We start from the raw sequence: 19,517 nt of genomic DNA on the forward strand, positions 1-19,517 counted from the left end.
CTTGGTAACTGACATGGACAATGACAGTCTGTCTGGGATCCTAACCTGCTCTAAAGCAGTCATCCTGGAATCTGTCATTACTTTCTTGGTGAACAGATATCTTCTCCCATCCTTTTGGATGAGGAAGAACAATGGTTACCATCAGGGAAAGACATAAAAGTCAAGGCTTCTGTATCCCAAACATTCAAAATAAATATCCAATGATCTCAGGCCATGGAAAAACTCAAAAAGGACTTTGAAAATCAAGTAAGAGAGGTGGAGGAAAAATTGGGAAGAGACATGAGGGAGATGCAAGAAAATCATGAAAAGTAAGTCAACAACTTGCTAAAGGAGACCCAAAAAAATGCTGAAGAAAATAACACTTTTAAAAATAGGCTAACTCAGTTTGCAAAAGAGGTTCAGAAAGCCAATGAGGAGAAGAATACTTTAAAAAGCAGAATTAGCCAAATGGAAAAGGAGGTTCAAAAGCTCACTGAAGAAAATAGTTCTTTCAAAATTAGAATGGAACAGATGGAGGCTACTGACTTCATGAGAAATCAAAAAATCAGAAAACAAAACCAAAAGAATGAAAAAATGGAAAATAATGTGAAATATCTCATTGGAAAAACAACTGACCTGGAAAATAGATCCAGGAGAGACAATTTAAAAATTATGGGAATACCTGAAAGCCATTATCAAAAAAAAGAGCCTAGACATCATCTTTCATGAAATTATCAAGGAAAAGTTCTCTGATATTCTAGAAACAGGGGGCAAAATAAATATTGAAAGAATCCACTGATCATCTCCTGAAAGAGATCCAAAAAGAGAAACTCCTAGGAACGTTGTAGCCAAATTCCAGAGTTACCAGGTCAGGGAGAAAATATTGCAAACCGCTAGAAAGAAAAAATTTGAGTACTGTGGAAACACTATGAGTATAACATAAGATCTAGCAGCCTCTACATTAAGGGATTGAAAGGTGTGGAATATGATATTCCAGAAGTCAAAGGAACTAGGACTAAAACCAAGAATCATCTACCCAGCAAAACTAAGTATAGTATTTCAGGGGAAATAATGGTCTTTCAATGAAAAAGAGGACTTTCAAGCATTCTTGATGAAAAGACCAGAGCTGAAAAGAAAATTTGACTTTCAAACACAAGAATCAAGAGAAGCATGAAAATGAAGAATGAGGAAGATAAGCACTAAGCAACTATGTTCAAACAACTGGGATTATATGATCCTGAGGAAGTGTCTCTTATTTAAAGTGAAGATGCTGAGAAAGTGAAGTCAATTTCCTTTCTCCCTTCTCTCCACACCAAAGAGAAGCTTTGGCAAAGTACAAATATTCAAAGATGTCTGACAATACTGTTGCCTTTACACTTGCATTTCTATTTTCCTCTGGAACAAATAATCAACAGCTCTGGGCTAAAATCATATCCTCATCAGTATATCTTTTAATGTGATTTGTATTCTGAGGCACAATAAAAAAAAACTCCCCACTCTCTCTGAAGACAGTTTTGATGTTCTTTTTTCTCTTTAATAAGTACGGGTGTTTGCTGCATGTTAAAGAAGGGCCTAAATATGAAGTGGAAGATAACTTCACATCATCCTTCACAATTTACAGCTTCTACAGCAATTATCAGGTATCTTGTTGACTAAAGCAATATTGTCAAGTTTTTGTCAGAATATCTTTCAAGGGTTGGATGGATAATTTATACCCCGGATTCCTGGGTATCCTATCCTACTGAATTCAATCTTTCTTACAAAGAAATGCACAAACAACTTCCTCTGCTACATTATAGAACCAAGAAGAAAATGGTTAAGAAGCCTGCAGAACTTCTGGCTAGCACATCAATATTAAATAAAAATTTGGGTTTTCATTTAAAAAAAAAAAGTTGAGCTCCTAATTTCTCTCCCCTGCCCCATCTTCCCCTTTCATAAAATAATAAGAAATTTGATACAGGGTATACATATTTAATCATGTAAAACATATTTCCATATTAGTCATCTTGTAAAAGAAGAAACAGACCAAAAGAAAAGAAAATGAAGTAAAGTTATTGAAGATATTGTGCTTCAATTTGCATTCAGATTCCATCAGTACTTTCTCTGGATATGGATAGCTTTTTGTAGAACTGCTCAAAATCAATACTGATTAGAGAAATGCAAATCATAACAACTGAGAGATGCCACCTCACACCATCAGATTAGCTAACATAAGAGAAATGGAAAATAATAAATGTTGTAGAGGATCTGGGAAAGTCGAGACACCTTTTTGGTAGAGTTGTGAACTGTTTGAACCATTCTGCAGAACCCTTTTGAAGTTTGCCCAAAGGCAACCAAACTGTGTATATTCTTTAATTCAGCAATACCACTACAAGATCTTGATAAACATTTAATGTCATTTTTGAACTTTAATAAGGGTCAGAGCCCGAATTAATCAGTCAGAAGAAGAGCCTGGACCTAACAACCTTTTTGTTCTCTGAAATAAATTCAGAGAACACCTCTTCTCATGTTAACAAGACCAGATGCAGCTCCCTTAGCATTCTTTATGACACCCTTAACCCAAGACACTATCTTGAATAATGGGACTTTTTCTGTATCTTAATATTTTGTGAACATATACTATGTCATAACATGTTAATGGTAAAAAAAAAATCCACAGATACCCTGGGTCATAATTTTAATTGACACTTTGTCAACTCTCTTATCTTATTGTATTTATAACTTATTCAATTAAGAAAACTCCTTTCTCATCATATAGTTAAACACATATAGAGAACATAAATTTGAGGGACACAAACATTCTGGAATTGTCGTAAAACAGATTTAAGCCTGGTCCTCATTGTATCAGGCAGTCAGAAGTTTCCTTCTGACTCCATGATGATGTATCTACTAGCTTTAAGGGAATAAACAATATGGACTTACATATCACCTCGCCTGTTATCCTCTTTGTCTTAACTTCCAGGTCAACAGTCTGTATACCAAAGAGCTCATAAAAAGCAGAAAGGACCTACATGCACAAAAATATTGGTAGCAGCTCTTTTTCCAGTGGCAAAGAACTGGAATTTGAGAGGATTCCAGTCAGTTGAGGAAAGGTTGGACAACTTGTGCCATATGAATGTGATGGAACACTATTGGGCTTTAAGAAATGATGACTGGGCAGATTTCAGAAAAAGTGGGAAAGGCTTACAGTGACTGATGCAAAGTGAAGTGAGTAGAACACGGAGAACATTACAAACAGCAACAGAAATGCTGCAATGATGATCTGTGACTGCCTTAGCTGTTCTCAGCAATAATATGACCTTCCTTTTTTCTTTAAAAGTTTGGTCTCTACCTCATGTTTTCTTCTGAACAGTAACCCCTTATCCTTAACATTTGGTTACTTCTCCATACACACTGATGTTGCCTCATTTACTCCTAGCATCCCAGTTTCTTAAGCTCCTCAACTTCCATGACTTATTCTTTATCCACGACAGCCACATGTAAGAAAGATCATACTTTTGATCTCATTATGATCCTCATTTCTTCCACTTCCATGGTTACACATTCTCTAACTCCTACATCTGAAAATAAGCTGTGATCATTCCCTCATTCCTCCTAAATTTACTGTCCACATCATTTTCTTCAGCACCTCTGCCCCTCAGTACTCTCCCAGGTGATCACCCCTGCATCTTACTCTCCTACTTATGCACTATGGCAAGGTTTAGAGGAAGTCATGCAAACTGGGAACTAGGGTCCACTACACATTTGTGCTGTCTAACTTCAACTGGGCCCTCCCTACAGCAAAGCAAGGCTTTTATTCCTCTCTAATTGATTCTTTATCACACTCACCAAAGCTGTTTTTCTAAACTGTTTCTTTTCTTCTCAAGCTTCCTCCAGCACCCCTGCTCCTAGCTTCTCAACAGATAAGTGAGACAAATCTTTGTTGGGGTGTAAGCTCAGTTCTCACATGAACAGTTTCAGGCAGGTAAAGGTGAGGGCTTCTAAACTTCAGAGCTCTCATGAGGCCCCCGAGGGAACAGCTGGGAATTGAGGAGTGAAACACGAGCTATCTTGTTTTTCCACTTCTTCTCAGTGGAAATTTGCTGGGGAGAGCATCCCACCCTTGAGATTGGTCTGTGGTCTGAGCACATCTGTTGTTAATTAGCTGGGGGCTGAGAGCACGCATGGTATTCATGTGCAAACTCTGCAGCTGGGCGAACTTAAGTAGGGACAGGAAAGCTTGAGGCAGCCCCCTGACAGCAGGGTCCCCTCCAGGGCTCCCTTGCCTCTTCCGCCTCCATCCTCTTGCTGTATGATCCTTGCTCCTTGGGAGGAAGGGGGTCCCTTTCTCCTGGGGAAGAACTCACCTGCATATGGACATGTAACCAAGACCCTGAATTTAGCGTAATCCTTGTTTGACTCTGGAAAGTCTCTTCTCTCAATACATTTATCCGGCTGGCCACTGAAGACCTGGACTAAGGTAGGAAGACGTGGGCAACCCACTGCAATAAAGCCGAGCAAATCTTTCAATGAAAAACCTGACTCAAAAGAAGGTGCTCCCAGCACCTTGAGTCTCCCTGGAAACAGTTCCACCTACTATAGCCATGCACTTTGCCTTTCCCCTGCAGCCCCTTCAACATTTGCATTTTCCTCTTAGGTCAACTTTGCCAGACAGATGAGTATGAGGGGAAACCTAAAAGTGTCTGTAATGCTCATTTCTCTAATTATTTCTGATTCGGAGCTTTTTTATATGAGTATTGAGAGCTTGGTTTCTCCCTTTGAAAACTGCCTCTTCATATACTTTGACTGCTTATTATGGAAGGAATGAATGTCTCTTAACAATTGAATCACTTCCATAGATTTGATATTCTCTCTCTCTCTCTCTCTCTCTCTCTCTCTCTATATATATATATATATATATATATATGTGGGTGTGAGTGTGGGTGTGTGTATGTCTGTATAATATATGCCTATATATATTTATGTGTGTATACTTGTGTAAATATATGGGTATATATGATATATATATGTGTATATTCATGTGTATGTATATATATATACATATATTTACTCAGTGTGTTTTTGTGTGTGTGTGTGTATGTGAAATGATTTCTTTCTGAAAGTGCTTGAAAATAATGCTCCAGTGATTGTTTCACTTATAGTTTTCACTGCATTGGTTTTATTTGTACAAAACCTTTAAATCTCATATACTAAAATCCTTTACTTCTCATGAACTCTTGCTCTAATCATAGATCAGATTTTTTCCCTTTATCCTCATTTTTATGATGTTATACTTCATTTCTAAGTACTCTATTCATTTGGAGCTTGCTCTGGTATGTAGAGTGAGATGCTGGCCTAAACCTAAATTGGACCAGATTGCACTCCATATTTCTCAACTGTCGTATATGAAGATTGGGTTCTTACAGGATTTGGGTTTCTTAAAAGTATCAAACATGCAGCTACTGGGTTAATTTGCTTCTGTGAATTGAATTAATAAACTTCTATCATCCTATTACTTTGATGCTCGGTATCATACTGACTATTCCCACCAATTTTTCACTCAGTACCAAATTGTTTTTATTTTTACTCTTTTGTAGCATACTTTAAGATCTCTTACTGTTAGTCTCCTTTCCTTTCATTGTTTCTCTTGAAATTTTTGAATGTGTGTTTTTCCAAGTAAAATATTATTTTTTTCCATCTTTATAAAATAATTCTTTAGTAGATTGATGTTGACTGAAATAGCCCTGAATAAATGAATTAATTCAGGTGTTGGAGAAATTCCTTTGAATGTGTCCTCTAAATGCCCGCTAGACATATGAATGTCTTCCTTCTCCTTCCCTTCTGTCCTGGATGCCTGATAGTTTCTTCTACAAAGGATCAAAACTGAGAACCATTACCTACCCAAGAGGCAATTGAGGGCATCGTGAGTGTATGACATGACATTATGAATCTTCTTTGTTCCTTCATTCAGAGTTACGACTTGACACATGCCCTGATCATACTAGTTGTGTCCTTTGTCATGGGTCTGAGTGAGGCTTTGGGACTACCAAACTCCAAGATAATTTTACAGATGAATACTCAAAACGCAGGCAATAGTGGATGCTTTGGGATACTTAGAAATTTCCACATAACAGACAGACTGGATGCTCATACTTAAAGCAAGAGGCTTTTATTAGGCACATTTGAACTCACACAAGGAAATATATGAAACTTCTTTTTCTGTCTTCAAAGCCAATGCCAAGTAAGAATGTGTTCAACTTTGCCTTCAATCTTTAGTCACCATAGTGACAAATAACACTGACTCACTGAGTCACTAAAGCACATCACCTAATAAATATTGGATGTTGATTCAAATGCTGATGCTGGGGTTAAAGTTAGGCTGTGAGCCCAGATCCCTCTCATGTCTAGGCAGGCCTGAGCATGGACTAATTGTTCTTGCACTTCCTATTATGGCAGCCACAAGCACTGGCATCCAGTCATCCACCTAGGAGCATACCATGTTATTGTCTCACCCTGACCTACCATTTGGCCAGAGAAACACAAATATCTTTCCTCCATCTAGTTCAGTATAGTTTCACACCCATTTGGAACTGCTGATTCTCCACTCCTCCATATCCCTTCAAGGTCCCAAGCTCTCTGGTTTCCAAGTATCCAGGTGCAGGCTCCCCCCAGCCCACCTTTCTCATTCTCTGTTTCTGTGTCTCTGTCTCTTTTGTAATCAACTACCCCAAATACTTTATGCAGTGATGCTTTCTGTTACACTCTAGACTTCTTGCAGGCTCTATCTTCTGGTGACAGATGATGCTACCAGTTTCTCCTTTCCCCACTGGCTGAAACTGAAGGGTTTTCCCCAAACAGCTTCCTCAATGCTTGTTCTGCAATCTGTAATTTCTCCCACTCGAAGAAGCTCAGCAGCCCTTTACTGTAACTGAGAGTGAAGCAGTCTGTTCTTCCCTTCCTGAGTGGGGTTAGGGGCTTTTGGATGTGACACATGACTTTGAGGGATAAAGTCTGAGGGACAGTCTGAGATAGATGGAGTATGGCATGCATAAGTGCAGTTGGGTGAGAGAAAAGGACATAAGTACATGATGATGCAGCTATTAACAAAGACTGATGGTGTTTGTCCAACTGAAAGTTTGTATTGAGCACTCTTCCATCTTTATTACATCAGACCTTTCTCTTCCCCATTTAGGACCTCAGGTGGAGATGTTTCATTCAAGGGGCACTTGTGATTGAGTCAGGTCTAGGAGTGGACCTTTCTCAGGCTTTTCTTTTCTGAAATCTAACTGTAGGTTATTAACCAGAACAGATCCCCAGCTTACCTTCTTAACTTCTAGGAGACAAAGAAAGCTCAGAATTCTGTCCCCAGTGCTTCTTTTATTGGATTTCCTCATCATTTATTAGTTCTTGCTGAACACTGCAATCATAATAACTGTAACCCTGCTCCAACCATGGTGGATGAAGCTTGCAATAGATATAAGAGGATGTATCAGCAAGCACTCTTGCACCCAGGAGGGCCTGTTGCACAAGGTCTTAGATCTGCTTTTCTAAAAGGAAAGCAACTTTAAGAAGGGTAACAATCTTACTTTAATTACATATAACAACAGAGAAAATACAGCAGGACCAACAGACAGGTCTTTGAGCTGTCTGACCATAGGAAACACATACATTATTACCAGAGCAAGAGGCACCAACATCTGGGTTCAAGGCTGGGACTGGGGGAGCTTCTTAAAAGGGCCCAAAGTCTCTTCTGGTACAAGAGCCTTCCTCCAAAAACTAAGCCCCAAAGCAAAAACTCACCTAAGAACACACAGGTACTCATTTCAGAGTCAGAGATCCCGTGCCTCATTAGCAATCAGCAAGAGGTGTGGGCCTTTATAGGAAACAAGCCTCCCCCTAATCAAGCATCCCTCATAACCCTACCTGAGCCCTATGGCCAGAGAAGATTTTTAACTCTCATTACAGAGGACAAGTGAGGGAGATGCTGTTTTGTGCTGCATGCTGCCTATAAGGAGGAGATTGTGACTCTTGATTGGTGGAACAAATACTGAGTGTGATGTTGCATGATTGTTTGTGTAAGGGGCTTACTTCATTTAGCTGCAGAAACTCTGGGGAGATTATTCAGAGAGTCATGTAGGCAGAGGACATTGGGGAGGTAGTGGAAGAAAAATTTTGAAATGACAGGCATGCATGGGAAACTGGCTCCATGCTTTCCTTGGATTCACTTGACATTCTAGCCACTTCTGGAAATCGTCTGTCTCAGGGGAAATTGTTCTTTCTCCCTCCTCATCCTTCACTGGTGACTCTTCCCTCCAAATATTTGCAGTCTACAGGATGACAACTTCACACAACTGAAGTTTCTGTGCTTAATACTTTTAAAGGGGGAGGGTAACTCGAAGCTGATATCCCTCAGTTTGGCTCCTTCCCACCAAATGTTGGCTACAAAAAAGACTAATAGCAAACAGTGAATAAACTCACTAATCAAAACAAAAAATCAAGTAGAAATCAGAGAAGTTGTCCAATTAGAATATGACATAAAACACATATAAGTACATAAGTTCCTCATCAAGAAGTGAAATAAGTTTTGAGGTCAAATGAGGAATGAACAAACAATCTCACTCAGAGAAGATCTATTCTTAGCATCTCTAGAATTTCAAAGACAACACAGGGCTGACCTTCCATACATACATGCCATTACAAAGTTTTCCTTCATTAACACCTTGGAGTTTCCTCTGTTCATGATTCTCTCTGAATAATGCCTCTAAAGTCTCTGAAGACAATTGAGATAAGTCCACGAGCCACATAGGCACTTTGGTACTTAGCATTTTTTGTCAACCAAGAGTCACAAGAGGAGCAAATAAGATAATATTTATAAAGGACTTAGCAAATTTTAAAGCTATAAGTGCTATGCTTATGACGGGTCCTCATCACATAAAGTCTCTCCAACAGATAAAGTGGACATTTTTTACCCTAGGTACAGAACTTTCCACTTCATCTCTATTAAATGAAATCTCATTCCATTCAATTCTCCCATCATTCTGATCTGTAAACAACTTTCGGATCCTGCCTCTGTCACTTAATGTGTTATCTGTGTCTCCCAGTTTCAAGTCATGTGAAAATTTACTTTGCATGTCTTCTGTCTTTATCCAAGGTGCTGATAAAAATGTTGACTAGTACAGAGCCAAAGATAAGATTCCTGGCATCCTCTACTAGAGAATTTCCTCCAACCTGACAGTCACCCATTAAGAACTCATCTTAGGGCCCCAGTGATTCAACCATTTCCAAATTCAGCTAACAACACTATCCATGGCTCTAATCCATAGCTGCCCATCTTCTCCCCAACGGCAGCACTGAAGATTTTGTCAGACTCTTTGTGGGAATTCATGTTCAATACATCAACAAGATTCTGCTGATCCATCAGTTCAGTTACAGAGTCAAATAAGGAAGATTTGTTTGGTGGAACCTGTTTTCATGAGGCCTTGATGACCTTTTTACAATCACTCTTCCTTTTCAACATGCTCACAAACCATATCTTTTATAATGGGTTTTAATTTTTTTCTGTGAGCCAAAACTAGAATTCATTGAACCAGAGAGTACAGACTTGTCAATCTTTCTTTTTTAAATATATAGGAACATTTGTCACCAAAATATATGGGACCAATTACGGTAGTGAAAACTTTCACTGATCTACACTAGCAGCTCAGCTTCAGCACCCTAACATTTGGCTATTATAATAGTCCAGTCAAGATATGACTTCTGGGTCCCCTTCCTTTCCTGAGATTTTATGATTCCAGTGACCTTTTTTTTTTTTTCTTCACCAGAAAAATTTTGAAGTGTTAGAACAGACCCTGCAAAAGGAACCTCTGCCTGGGAACAAATGATGCAGTTCCTTTGCAATACTAATTGGTTCTCTCCTCTCTGAGGTTGCCCAACCCTGGGGCAGAGAAGAGATTCTATAAATTGTTAGTCTGGGAAATGTAGGGGGTAGGTCCATGAAGGGAGGGCCATCCTGACTGTTTTATCTCTGAGTACCTTATACTCATCTTGTCTCCAGGATGCTTTTTGTCTCCCTCTCCAGAGGCATCTGGACAGAGATTCTGGCTGTGACCCTGCTGGTGCTGACTTCCCAGGTGGCTGCAGGCAGACATGCCCCAAGTAAGTACTGAGCAGCAGCTCTCCAGAGAGCCCAGGTGGGACCCAAGGGGAGCACTCTTCTCTCTGGGCCCAGACCAAAGGAACAATTTGGGACAGGGTGGTTCTCAGATAGATGAGCAGTAAGGAAACTGGATTTCAGGCTCCCCTCCCAACTAACTCTGCCTTAGGTTCTTGGCTTCCTTTCCTCCTTTTCCTTGGGGTTCAAAGACCTGATGCATCCCCCACTCCAAGAACTGAGGCTCCAGGTAATTTGTCAGGAAGCAGGTATAAAGGAGCTACTGTCTGCTGGGCACTGTGCTGATACCAAGGCTAGAAAGAACAGCCAAAGACAGTTCCTGTTCTCAAGGAGCTCACAGTCTAATGGAGGAGACAAGAGGTGAACAACTCTGTGTGAACAAGATAGATACAGGAGAAATGGGACATGCTCAAAAGAGGGACCTTAGTGACATTAATGCAAATCAGGAATGGCTTCCTGGAGAAGGTAGGGTTTGATGCTTGAAGCAAGCTTGAAGTGAGGAGGCCAAGGTGAGGGAGAAGAGAATTCTGAGAAGGGGGCTCTCAGAGAGGGCCCAGGGTGGGGAGAGAGAAATGTGTGGCAGGAAGAAGAAGAAGGCTTGTGTCACTGGACAGCAGAGTGCTGGGGTCCTGGGAACATAAAATGTGAGAAGATTAGAAAAATAGGAGGGGCCTGGTTGTGAAGGGCCTTGGAGGCCAAGCAGAAGATTTTTTATTTGATATTGGAGGAGACAGGAAATCACTGGAGTTTATTGATTGGGAGGGTGGGGGCATATGGTCACAAAATGCCAAGGATTTCTACCCCATCTAAATGTTTCTGTCCTACTAAACATTGTCACAGGGTCTGCCTAAACTAGTGGAAAGATTTAAATTTGGCTGTTATTGGGGGAGGAAGGCATAGACTTTCCTGGATTAGTTTCCCTGGTATGATTTCAAGACCATAAATGAACCTGGAGTTTGGTTTTCCTACCAACCTCAGTTTCTTCATCTGTAAAATAGGGATAATAATAGCACCCATCTCTCAGATGATCCCAGGGACTAGAAGAGATAATGCGCATAAGGGACTGGAAGTATTGTACGAATGCTGGCTACTATTTTATTATTGTTGCTGTTATTATTACATGGACCTCATTTTTCTCAAAATGCTGACTCTACTCAGCTGGAAATTTTACTTTTTAAAATGTATTATTTGTCTTTAACATCATCTTTATTTCCAATTGTCCTTGTTTTCTTAAACCAGTGCTTGCACACCTGCACCCTTACTTCCTTGCATGGTTTTCATGGTTTGGTTAGCAAGGACTTTCTAAGCTTTAGCATGGACCAATTATCAGCTAGAGTTTTATGACATCATCAGTTACCAATAAAAGCTGTTACGTGAAGAGTCTTTTTCTGGAGGGGAAGGATGTGTTTTGTTGGGCAGCCTGAGAGGGCATCTAGAGGCATGGGTTGTCTCTCAAAGGAAGCTTTGGAGAAAGGAGAGAAAGGGCTGTGGAGAAATCTAACCTAACAGAAGGATTCTATGGACAAGTCAAACTGCTTTGAAAGTTGCATAGCAGAACTATTGAAAATCTAAAATAAACAAATTTATTGTTAACTGCTTGATTCTAAGCACTTTCTAAGTCATTTGGATATTTTCTCTTAAAAAATTTTTTATTAGTTTTTTTTTAAAAAAGAAACTTACATTTTGAATTTAATACATAAAGGGTACATAAGAAAGATTCATAGTTTAGTATACAATCCTCTTTTCCTGTTCTACTGTGTATAGGGAAGTGCTCAGTTTATTTGATGTTTATTAAGTTAAGAATAAAAGTTTTAAAAGTAACACAAATCTTATAAAAAAGAAGTCTAAGTTTAGCGTAGAGGAACGGATGAGATGGTCAAGATGGGCAGAGGCTATGAAGGCAAGAGTGTGGAGAAAATCAGTGGGGCCCAGGGCAGGTATTTAGGAGGGCAATAGTGAAGGCCAGGACTGAATGGGATGGGGCTGGAATGGAAGAGGTCAGCATGGGGTAAGTGACATGACAAAATTTCAGGTGGGAATATGGAATGTGGGAAAGGGAGATACTGAGATGCTCAAATTAGGAAAGAACAACTGGATAAATTAATTGAATAAAAACAGATCGTGTCTGCACAATCTTTTACAATTCACAACACTTGTGAGGTAAGTAGTACAAATATCACTATCCACATTTTAAGCATGAGGGAACTGAAGTTCAGAGAGGTTAAGCAATTTTTTCTGTCATGAAGGTGCTAAGTATTAAATAGTAGGGAAAAATTATTGGAAGATAAATTTGGAGTCGGCAAGATAGAGGTGGACTAGAGAAAAATCATGAAGAAAGTAAAAAACAGCAGGAGAGAAATTAATAATTTCATGGATTATTAATTTGTACTAAGACACATACGCTGCCCCTTTCTGCTTCTGTGGTTTTGCTCACACTGCTCCCTCTGTTTGGAAGGCCCTTCCCCACCTCCACCCCCTCTATCTGTTGAATTCCTATCCATTTTCTAAAGGAGATGAAAGGCCTCCTCCTTCTGGAAATCTTTATATCATTGATAACTAATTCGCTGATCCATCTTTGGTAACAACTTCCCCATTTTGGACCTCATCTAACACTTGGTTTTCTCCTCTCAGGTGTATTAACTAGCTAGTTTTTGCTAGTTTTGCTCTGTGGTTATCTGTGTATTTGTTAGATTCTCCTATTAAGCTCCAGAAAGCAGAAATCTGCCTAGAATCGTACATAATACTTTTCACATAGTGGATACTGTAGCAATGTTTAATTCAATAGAATGTTAGAATTAGAAGGGTCTGTGGAGAGAGAAAAAAGATGTTTAACATGAAGGAGTTGAAAGGAAACAGGTGAGAGGGAACAAGTAGAGGACTTGCTGGTGATGGGGATGTGAGGATTCTCAGGCTCCTTAGCATTTGGGTTTTCCTTGGCATGATAATTACTGGTCCACGGAAACTACAGTACCTAACATGTTCTTCTCTTTCACTGGAATTGGAGAATGAAAAAAAAACATTTACTGTGTACTTGCTCAGCTGTGTCAATTATGTCCAACTCTTCATGAGCCCATTTGGGGTTTTGTTGGCAGAGATACTGGAGCGGTTTGTGATTTCCTCCTCCAGCTCATTTTACAGATGAGGAAACTGAGGCAAACAGGGTTAAGTGGTTTGCCCAGAGTCACACAACTAGTATTTGATTCCAGGTTTGATACTCTATTGTTCTACCTACCTGCCATACACATACACCCACACACACATCACTTATTATGTGCCAATCTCTGTGTTAAGTGCTGGGGCAGCCCCTGCCTGGAAGGAATTTAGATCCTAAGAGGGTAGACAACACAAAGCTTTCGCTACTTCATTTGCCACTAGCTGCTCTCCTTGGTTTTGACTCCACCATCATCTTCATCATGTCCATTCAGGAAAAACTCATTATCAGATAAATTCAGCCTCAGAAAACTCAACATCTGGGAGATTGCTTCAGCTTTGCTGATCACCCCCATCAGTCCCCTCAGTCACTTCTGCCTTTCTGACTGGAGGACTGGACAGTGGAGGAAAACCCTCCTCTCATAGACTGCATTTATAGAGAGCTCAAAATCCCAGCCATCTCTTCCTTTGCCACCAGCTGCTTTGTTTGGCTTTGACTCTACCCTTGTCTTCCTTACACTCCCATGCCAGTTGTCCTCTGCCCATCCTTTTGTCTTCTTGTGTGTTTTGTCTTCTTCCATCATATTGTAAGTTCCTTGAAGTCAGGCACTGTTTCTCTTTTTCTTTTTTGTACCGCTGTGCTTAGTATAGTGTCTGGCACGTTGTGGGAGTTTAATAAATGTGGATTATATGGTATCCTACCTTTGATTCTTGGATTTTAGAGTTGTAGCTAGGGAAAGACAGCTGGAGCTTTGCGCCTGGGTGCTGACACACAATGTGAACTTTCTTCCCATAGACGTGTGTCTCTTGCTTACATGCTTACACTGCATAGTGTGACCCTGCATTGTTTTTGGCACAGGGTTGCCACTCCCAGGGTCCCAGAACTGTACTATTCCCTTCTCTTCAAAGAATCAAGGAATACTGGCCATTCCAGACGATAATGAGTGTAGTCTTAAAGAATAGTTTCCCATAAAGTCTATCCTGAACTTGTCAACCACACTCCATCTTGGCCCTTAAGAAGAGTTGAGTCCAAGCTCAAGCCTGCTTCAATCATGACACAGAGCTGGAGTCAGCAGTGTAGCTTCAACACTAGCATCAGTACCAGAATTAGCATCAAGTATTTACTAAGAGATGAGGCTAGTGATTCAGTGACTCTGTCATTAATCACTGTGATAACTGAAGATTTAAGTGCAAAGATGAGCACAACTTGACCTGGGGTTGGCCATAAAGGAAGAAAAAAGTCTTCTTACACAGCCAAGTCATGAGATCATCTCATCCCAGTGATGCATGTATAGAGTTTCATTTTCACTGTAGGCTTCCCCAGTGACCTGGTACTAGTAGTACCTTCTGATGTACACTGGTCCTTGTCTTCTTGTAATTTCTCCCCATTCCTATCTCCCTCCCTTTACTCTCTCCCCATCTCTCTATATGTTCACATTCCTCTCAGAACAAGGCCCCAAATTCTTTCTTACCATCCAAGCCCCCAACCATTCATTCCAGACACCAAGTACTCTTTCAGTAAGTTGCTTAATTGTGACCACATGGACTAATTAACCCTATGTTCAGTTCACTCAGTAAGCATTTAAATACCTGCTATGTGCAAGACATTGTTCTAGAGGCTGAAATGCAAAAAAGAAAATAAAAATCAGCCTCTGCCCTCAGAGAATTTACATTTGACTGAAGGATTCAGCATTTGAGTTTAGCACCTCTGGCATCCCCCTTCCACACAGGGATTAACCTGAACAGCTACCCTAAACTGAAGGTTACCTATGGGTCATTACACAGTTGTGTCTGATTCTTTGTGACCCCACTTGGGGTTTTTATTGGCAAAGATACTAGCATGGTTTGTCACTTCCTTCTCCAGCTCATTTTACAAATAAGGAAACTGAGGCAGACAGGGTTAAGTGACTTGCCCAGAGTCACACAGCTAGTATGTGTCTGAGGCCAGATTTGAACTCACAAGGATGAGTCTTTCTTACTTCAGACCTGGCACTTTGTGCTGTCTAGCTGCCCTTCTATCAATGGAGCCATAGGCACCCCAAACAATACCCCCAATAGATATAGCTACTTCTTCTCTAGCCAGTCAGAGGACACAATTGGCTCATAATAAAGGGCGATGAAATTATCTGGAAGGGAAGCATGTGGTTTTGTCAGGCAGTCTGAAGCCCCAGAAACAAGCTACATCTAAAGGGAAGGTTGGGAGACAGGGGAGAAATGATTGGTGAGAAATTCAAGTCAAGAGCAGAGGGGGGATAAGGTAGTCAAGAAGGGCAAAGATCATAGAAGCAGATGGCTAGAGAAAATCAATGGGGTCCAGGGAAGAAGTTTAGGAGGGCAGTGCTCAGAGCTAGGACGAAGGTAAAAGAGATTAAATGGGGAGTCTGGGATGGTGTGGGATAAGTGATATGACAGGATTTCAGATTGGAATATGGAATGAGGGCAGGGGGGAAAGTGAGATGCTCAAATGAAGAAACAGCTAGATTAATTAATTGAGCAAAATAGCTCATGTTTACAAGTACTTCATAGTTTATAACTCTCCTGTGATAGCACTACAAGTATCATTATCACCATTTTACAGATTGAAAAATACTGAGGCTAAGAAGAGTTCAGCAAATAGCTGGCACAGTGGATAGAACACAGGGTCTGGAGTCAAGGGGACTCAAATTCAAATCCAGTCTTAGACACTGAATAGTTATGTGTCTCTGGACAAGTCACTTGACCTCTGTTTGCTTTGGATTCTTTATCTGTAAAGTGGGGATAATAGCAGACCCAAGATGATGGAGTAAAAGCAGGGACTTGCCTGAGCTCTCACTGAAATCCCTCCAAATACCTGTAAAAAATACTCTAAATAAATTCTAGAGCAGCAGAATCCACAAAATGACAGACTGAAACAAATGACCAACCCAAGACAACCTGGAGAGTCAACAGGAAAGATCTATTTCATCAGGCTGGGAGAGGAGCACAGTACAGCTTGGGCTGTGGTGGCACGGATGGGCAGGAGCAGGCCTCAGGAGACTGAATTACTGCCAGCTGTGGCAGTTTCCAGACTTCTTAACCCCCCAAAAAACACCAAAGACAACTTAGGTCAGCAGAAAAATTCTATCTGACCTGAGTGAGAGAGGAGTGTGGTCTGGTCCCAGCCGTAGGGGGAGGTGGTGGTGTGCAGTGGCAGTGGCTGCTTCCAGAGCTCTTGGCCCATGGACTATGCGGGGATCCAGTGGCTGATCAGAGGTGGATTGCAGGGGTCTCTTTGGTGGTGTTGTCTCTTACCTTGTCCATAATTGGATCTGGGTCTCAGTCATGATTGGTAGTCCCGGGAGTGAGAGAGAGTGTTGGCATGGCAGAGTTAGTGGTGGCAGGGGAGAGGGAATCCTCCTCACAGTGCCAATGCAGAAAAGAGTGATTGTGGTCACTCACAGACTAGAACACAGGCCAGGAGAGGTGTATGCACCTTTCCTTTGATCATACTACCTTGAAAGAACTGAAAATTTACAGGTCCTTACAAGTATCTCTGAAAACAGCTGCACAAAACCCCTGAAACTTGGGACAGTACCCCTTCCCCCCACTTGAAGCAGAGTCCTACCTTGACGAAGAGCTAAAAGGTCAAGTAGTTGGTTGGAAAAGTGAGTAAACAACACGAAAAGCTCAGACTATAGAAACTTACTTTGGTGACAAGGAAGATGAAAACATACAACCAGAAGAAGACAACAAAGTCAAGTCTTCTACATCCCAAGTCTCCAAGACAAATATGAATTGGTTGTAGGTCATGGAAGAGCTCAAATAGGATTTTGAAAATCAAGTAAGAGAAGTGGAGGAAAAATTGGGAAGAGAAATGAGAGTGATGTGAGAAAATCATGAAAAAGAGTCAATAGCTTGCTAAAGGAGACCCCCCCCCTCCTCAAATACTAAAGAAAATTCCTTAAAAAAAGACTAATCCAAATGGCAACAGAGGTCCAAAAAGCCAATGAGGAGAAGAATGCCTTGAAAAGCACAATGGCCAAATGGAGAAAGAGGTCCAAGAGCTCACTGAAGAGAATAATTCCTTAAAAATTAGAATGGAGCAAATAGAAGCTAATGACTCTATGAGAAATCAAGAGATTATAAAACAAAACCAAAAGAATGAAAAAAAACAAAAGACAATGTGAAATATCTCACTGGAAAAACAAGTTACCTGGAAAATAGATGCAGAAGAGAGAATTTAAAAGTTATTGGACTATCTGGAAGCCATGATCAAAAAAAGAGTCTAGATGTCATCTTTCAAGAAATTACCAAGGCAAACTGCCCTAATATTCTAGCACCAGAGGGTAAAATGGAAACTGAAAGAATCTGCCCATTGCCTTCTAAAAGAGATCCCCAAAGGAAAACTCCTAGGAACAGTATAGACAAATTCCAGAGTTGCCCAGGTAAAGAAGAAAATGATGTAAGGTGCCAGAAAGAAACAATTCACATACTGTGGAAACACAATCAGGATAACACAAGATCTAGCAGCTTCTACATTTAGGGATCACAGGGCTTAGAATATGATATTCCAGAAGTCAAAGGTGCTAGAATTAAAATCAAGAATCCCCTACCCAGCAAAACTGAGTATAATCATTAAGGAGAAAAAAATGGATATTCAGTCAACTACAGGACTTTCAAGCATTCTTGCTGGAAAAAACCCAGAGCTGAATAGAAAATTTGACTTTCAAATACAAGACTCAAGGGAAGCATGGAAAGGTAAACAGGAAAGAGAAATCATAAGGGATTTATTGAAATTGAACTGTTTACATTACTGAATGGAGAGATGATATTGGTAACTCATCAGACTTTTCTCAGTATTAAGGATTAAGGTAGTTAGAGGGAATATATATGGCACAGAGTGAGTTGAATATGAAGGGATGACATCTAAAAAATAAAACTAAGGAGGGAGAGAGGAATATATTGGGAGAAGGAGAAAGGGAGAAGTAAACTGTCTCACATAAAAGAGGCAAGAAAAAGCTTTAAAAATGGAGGGGAAGAGGAGGAAGGTGAGAGAGAAAGCATGAACCTTACTCTCATTAAATTTGATTTAAGGAGGGAATAACATGCATACTCAATTTGCTATGAAAATCTATCTTACCCTATAGGAAAGTAGGGGTAAAGGAAATAAAGGGGGGAATAATAGAAGTCAGGGCAAATGGGAAGAAGGGGTAATCAGAAACAAACACTTTTGAGGAGGGACAGGGCCAAAGGAGAGGATAGAATTACAGGGGGTGGGGTGGGATAGGATGGAGGGAAATGTAGTTAGTCTTTCACAACATTACTGTCATTATGGAAGTATTTTGCATGACTACACATGTATGACTTATATTGAATTCCTTGCCTTCTCAGTGGGGGGGGGGGGTGGGGAGGGAGGAAAAGAGAGAGTGTAGAACTCAAAGTCTTAAAAACTAATGTTAAAATTTGTTTTTACATTCAACTGGGAAGCAAGACGTAGAGGCAATGGGGTATACAAATCTATCTTGCCCTACAAAAAGTAGAGGAGAAGGGGGTAAGAGAAGGGGGAGTGATGCTATAGAAAGGAGGGCAAATTGAGAGAAAGGGTTATCTGAATGCATTCTGTCCTGAGGTGGGGGGAGGGGAGCAATGGAGAGAAAATTTGGAACTCATCTTGTGAAAGTTGAAAACTAAAAATTAATTAATAAATAGAAAAAAAAACCAGTGTGGATAATAATAGCACCTCCATCTCAGGGTTATTGTGAGTGTAAAGTGCTTAGCACAGTGGCTGGTATCTAGTTAAGTGCTTTATAAACATTAGTTATTATTATTATACTTATTGTTGTTGTTAAATAACTTTCCTAAGTTCACACAAAGTGTCAGGTCACAGTGAATAAGTAATCTCCCTGATAAGGTGATGGACAGGAGTCTATCTAGGACAATACATAGAGGGGAAGATTACTTCAAGGGGGAAGTTAAGAATTTTGTGAATTACTACCTTATCCTAAAAGGTATACCCTATACTTTCCTGTTTTGTGCATTTGTCTACCTTGTTCCTGGGGCAGCTGGGTAGCACAGTGGATAGATTGCTAGACTTAGAATCAAGGAATGAGTTCAAATGTGGCCTCAGACACTTACTAGCTGTGTGACCCTGGGTAAGTCACTTAATCCTATTTGCCTTAGTTCCTCAACTGTAAAATGGGGACACACTGGAGAGGGAAGTGGCAAGCCACTCCAGTATCTTTGCTAAGAAAATCCTATGGACGAGTCCCTGGATTCACAA

Source organism: Notamacropus eugenii, chromosome 2, assembly GCF_028372415.1.
Source record: "Notamacropus eugenii isolate mMacEug1 chromosome 2, mMacEug1.pri_v2, whole genome shotgun sequence".
Lineage (NCBI taxonomy): Eukaryota > Metazoa > Chordata > Mammalia > Diprotodontia > Macropodidae > Notamacropus > Notamacropus eugenii.